Genomic DNA, 5,900 nt, shown 5'->3' with positions numbered 1-5,900 from the left:
AATAAAATAATCTTTGAAAAAAAACCAAAAAAAATATTCGATAAACGGTTGGGATTGGCCCGACCTGAATCCGGTCGGAGAGAAATCAGTCTAATCGTGAGGGGACCCAGGCTCATCTGGCAGAGCAAATAAAACATTGAATGATAAATGGAGTGCACTTATAGAGCACTTTCCTTTTCTAGTCTTCAGAGCACTTAAAGTGCTTTTACACGACATGTCACAGTCACCCTTTAACACACACACTCACACACTGCTGGCAGAGGCCATGCAAGTGCCAATCTCCAATCAGGTTGTAACCATTCACACTCATTCATACGCCAATGGCTACGCCTTCCGCAACAATATGGGGTTCAGTGTCTTGCGCAAGGACACTTGGACAAGTGGAGTGCAGCAGCTGGGAATCGAACCACCGACCTTGCGATTGGGAGACGAACAAGGGAACGCAGATTCTCAAATACATGGCTAACTGTCGAGTCGAGAAGACGTCACCAAAAAATGGTGGATGCCAATCTCAAAAAATGATGATACGATATTTCTCACTATAACCAATAATGTTGTCGTATCACCTCCGACCTTATAGTTCCTTAAGTGAGTGCTCTTCAATCAATGTCATCTCTGCCTGTTTTAAAAGACGACTACAGCATCAAACTATTGACTGCGTTCCACAGAGTATAAGTGTTTCATGATGTCTTCAGAGGTTTCTAAGCTCTGTCGTGTGTAGTGGATTCTTTGCTGAGGGGAAAGACCTCTTATCTTCCCTTCACATCACTCACAGGTATCAGCATCTGGCATCGACCTTGGTGACATGATGGATGAGCCTTTGAGGTGCTCTCCTTCCATTAAGTTATCAATCGTCAGAGACATCGCGGCTGATACCTTCATGTGTCAGGTGTCACAGAGTGAAGATTAGAGCGCTAATGAGGAGGCCGCCGCTCCTTTGTTCAGTCGTGGAGCTCGGCCAGAATCACATGACGGAAAATTGGGAGCCATTGACTCCTGATTATGCAATTAGTGAAAGGCAGAAAAAGTCTTTTTAGGGATCTTAATGAAGCAGAGAGGCTGTTGAAATGAACTGAGAATCTGCATAAATTATGTGCGCGATCGACTCCTCTCGAGTGCGGTGGCAATGTCTCATGGTGAAAGGATTTTGTTCTCCGCTGGTCGGGGCGCGTGACTGGACTGAGCTGCTCCTGTTCTCTGGGAGATCCCGCTCCCCGACAAGATCTCTCCATTATCATTGATCAAAGCAAAGTAACACCTGCTGTAGCACATTTACCAAACCCTCCATCTGTCTGCTTCGGCGTCTCACAATCTTCCCAGAGTCCGTGCGCTCACATGCGGCTCACAGTTGCAGCTCTGCAGTCATCCAGCTGACGCTTTCTTCTCATAGAAACAGTTTGAGGCGAGATGGGAGAAGGGCCTCCAACCTGCTCTACAATCCGACAGGTTTACAAAAGGTTGTGTTTAGTTTGAGTGAGACTATGAGCACCTTGTGAACAGGAAGTTAATCATGTTATACTAAGTGAATGCTAACTTCCCTTGGAGCGAGTCTGAGGCTGATGACGGTCCCTACTCTCCAAGAGTTCAATGTATTTGTGGATCATCAGCGACTCATCTTATTAAACAGCCATCAGACTACACACTGATCTGACCTCCTGCGACGACGCGTGAAATCCCGCATCACTTATCAGAGTTATTACGGCGCGGGAGGCGGCTCGTCGATCATTACGGCTGGCTTCATTAGCGAAGCACAGTTCTCACGGTCAGCTCTTAATCACTGATGCTTTTTATACACTAGAATAATATTTGAGGACGGCGATGAAGAAGCAAAAGTGTTCCTGTGAGACGCTGATGCTGGAGGAAGTGAATGAATATGTGTGGGCGTATTTTATGTGTGTGTAAAACTTCTTTGCCAACTTGGCCCAGTTACTTTCTCCTGTTACTTTATTCTTTAGATGGTTTTGAACGCGCAGATATTAGAAGAATACACTGTTGTTATGGCAACACAACAGCAAGGAGGACATACTGGCTTCAAAGACAAACATGGTAGGCATTTTATTTATGCGTGACATAATCTCTATAAAAAAGTAGAATCTAGATTTTATTACAGGAAGTGTTCTGGTTTCTGTTTGTAGTACGTTTGTAGTCCGAGTAATATTGACCAATCACGTATCAGCAGGCTTGGCTCCCATTAGCGGTCATCTGGAAATGATTTAGCTTCTTGTTAATCTCTATAAACAGACATGCTAACAGCTAACAATCTGTTCTAGATCTAAAATTCAACTTGGGATAAATTCCCTTGATGCTGCGTCACGAAAGCAGTTCAGCGTTTAGATTTCCCGACTTCCTCGAATGCATCAGAAACGATCCGATCCACCCTCCGTTCAGCAAACAAGCATATTAAAGTAGTTTTCTTCCCCTCTTGAGGACAGACCTGACAAAGCTTCACTTTGACTTGTTACTTATCTGCATCATGATGATGAAGTTTCAGCAAACTTAAGAGACGTTAAAGTCAATCACAAGAAAAACTGTCTTTTTCGGGTTCATACCGCTGAGTGTGCAGCCTCTGTGTGACTTACTGTTTACAGTGAAACTGAGACTCAGCTCAAACAGAGGAACGGGCGCTCCTGCGGGGGATTTAATGAACCAGGAAATGACGCCGTCTGTTTTGCAGACACATCTGGAGGAGTAAAATTCACTTCACTTTTGGATCTGAACACACGGTCACTTCTCAAGCTGCGAACTGGACTGTAAACACTGCAGCGCACGGAGAAGGATGCCTTGGCTGAAAGTTCACCGTTGCTCCCAGAGGATCATTGTCAGACTATAGCCCTTGGGTTCTGAGATTGAGCATGACACAATAATGAATGAAAGAGGCACCAGGGTTAAAAACGGGCGGCCATATTGTATTGATATTTTAAGGAGGGTCATGAAGCGCATACCAGTACCTGCGATTCTCTATTTAAAGGTGCATCACGTGACTTGGATGTTGTAGATTAGATATGTATGTTCTAACGGTTCATAGATTTAGATGTGTCTAAAGCTTTAACAATAGACGTCCAAACATTGCATAATGCACGGTGCCAAATGATACTACTGCCAAGTGTGTCTGAGAGCAAACTGCGGCAGCCACAGATGGGATCTATACTGGGAAACATACAGATACATATAGAACTGAAATACCAAACCTCTAGTCACAGCAACCTTACATACACGTTCATTTAAAGGCCCTGGAACCATTTACCGGCATGGTTCCTCAGTAAGCTTCCCACTCAGGATGATGGGGCACAAAATACACGCTTTGAAGGAAAATTTCGGATAAACTTTCTTGCACTTTCTTGGACCAATCAAGATTGAGCATTCATGCAAGACGGAAATACTGAAACTCTTTAGTGGATTTAATTCCTGCAGGATTATTTTGTGTCGTCTACAAACGATCTACAGAAAGTTTGAACACCAGAGTCACACTTTTAAACGTTAAAGCTTATTGATGTTTCTGGACTGCACCTCTCTCACCTCTGCCGGCCTGGCTCCAATATCTCTGCTAGTATTAAAAGGGAAGAAATCCAGATATCCTGTGTTTGTGTGTGTGTGTGTGTGTGTGTGTGTGTGTGTGTGTGTGTGTGAGAGCCACACTGGCTTCATCACACTGTGCTACTTGAGATTCAATGAAGCACAGTGTCGGGGCACTCAGTGTGAAGGATGACGGGGTGTGCGTGGGGTCAACAGCTAATTGAAGCAGTAAATTTTTCTGCAACATGTCGCACAGCAGACGAAGAGGACTCGGTCAGCAGGGAGACATTTTTCACTAACACACTTTACTGCATCATTGCTGCAGCTGTGTGCGGCACCGAGTGTTATCCACACAAACAGTTTAAATGGTGACACTTGGCTTAAATACAGTCAGAAGGTTGTTTGTACTTGTAAGTATTATTACATATTTACATACACCTGATTACCTACAGACATGTTTAAAGTATTAAAGCAGCCGATGACGAAAAATGTCTCTGTGAGTGATAAGTGATTATTATATCATTAGATCATATACAACATCCCCAACAATTGAAGTGGAGAAGGGGAATGGATTTAGGGTGGGCACAGTGGTCAAGTGTAGATATAAAGTTCAAAGTTTGAATCCCGGTTCAGACAAAGTGGGTGCGTGGGTTCCCTCTGGGTACTCCATCTTCCTCCCACAGTCCAAAGACATGCTCGTTCGGTTCACTGGTGTCTCTAAAATGCCCGTAGGTGTGAGCCTGAAAGGTCGTCTGTCTCTATGTATCAGCCCCCGCCTCTCGCCCAATCACAGCTGGGATTGGCTCCAGCGGCCCTGATCAAAGGTACGGCCCTCAAATGGGTCGAGTCATGCCTCACATATTTGAGCTTCTCAGTCCAGCTCGGGGAATATTCCTAGGCACTGGCCCCACTTGCTTGTGGGGTCCCGCAAGGCTCCATTTTGGGCCCCATCCTCTTTTTGTTGTATTTGTTGCCCCTGGGTTCAGTTACACACATAATATTCATTTTCATTTCTTTGCTGATGACATCTATGACTCTAAAACTGCCCCGTAGGTGTGAATGTGAGCGCGGATGGTCTCTATGTGTCAGTCCTGTGATTGAATGGCAATCAGTCGAGGGTGTAACCCCGCCTCTCGCCCAATGACAGCCGGGATAGGCTCCAGCACCCCAGTGACCCTGAATAGAATAAGCGGTATAGATGATGGATGGATGGATGGATGGATGGATGACTAGTTAGCTGATGGGCCTGAAGTCCAATCACAGAACACAGTCTCTTTGGTCTGAAGAAGATACAGGATAGCCTCTGGGGGCGACGGATGACTTTTCAGGGCTTCCTGTTTAGATTGATAAAAAGCTAAATCGTCGGCGGATAGAAGCTGCTGAGATCTGCTTTTGCACTATGGCCGAAGGATTCTGCCTCTTACCCTCGAGCCAAACCTCACTGATATGCTAGTCGACGATACTACGCAGGCTATAAACAGAAACCAGAACACTTTCAACACCAGACATCGTGTCAGACGGGACTCCAGCGATGTAGATGAAGCTGGATTGTTTCATGGATTGTCACGAACTACTAAAGCATCATTATGGGAATAGTAACAACTGATAATACTGATTCAGTGCGCTTCTGTCCAACCTCCACGGGCTGGTGTAAATAATGTAACATGAGCGACATCAGCCACTAAGTACGCCTTCGTCTGACAGGATGTTTGTTTGTCCGTTAGTGTTCGTACGGCCAAGAATCAACATCCTCCTACGTATAATCAGCCTCAGTTTGTATCCACAGGTATTATTTTTGTGGGCACATAAATGTCACCCTCTTTGTTTGACTGAGAACTCTGCCACCACCCCCGGCTTCAGCAGGGTAACATTTCCCTTCATGGCATCATTATCCCGACTGAAGGGAACCTGACGAATAAAGCCGTTACCCACAGACGACCGGAGGGAGGAAGTTCTTCAGTGTGATCAATCAAAGAGGCGCCACTTTCTCTACTAATTATTATATCGCTCTGGAGCCGACTGAACAGCAAGAAACTAGAAGGAATTTATCATTATTAAAGTATTTCGGCTGTTTAACAGGAAGTTACTTTCACAATAAAGGCGCTGAAGAATGTGCGGATCTTAATTGTGATTTACAGCTGGAACTGAAGGAAAGTGCTTTAGCCTCGTATATAACAGCTCAAAAGGAGAACTAACAGTCTGTGATTTGGTGTTAAAAAGATTAATGTAATTGTGTTAATGGTTAAACTCTGCCTGAAGGAGAAAGTGTCAAACCACTGTATGACTTCTTGGATGGTAATAACGCCTCCGGGGACGTAAAGGATGACGCAATTACTTCCTTAAAATCCAGTCCGAGCAGGGAAAGTGTTATTCAATTCACGGTTCAG

This window comes from Semicossyphus pulcher, unplaced genomic scaffold (genome assembly GCF_022749685.1).
Source record: "Semicossyphus pulcher isolate SPU_LCO1_2020_fin unplaced genomic scaffold, fSemPul1.0.p SCAF_21, whole genome shotgun sequence".
In the NCBI taxonomy this organism is placed as follows: Eukaryota; Metazoa; Chordata; class Actinopteri; order Labriformes; family Labridae; genus Semicossyphus; species Semicossyphus pulcher.
Note: the sequence above shows the minus strand (reverse complement) of the source record.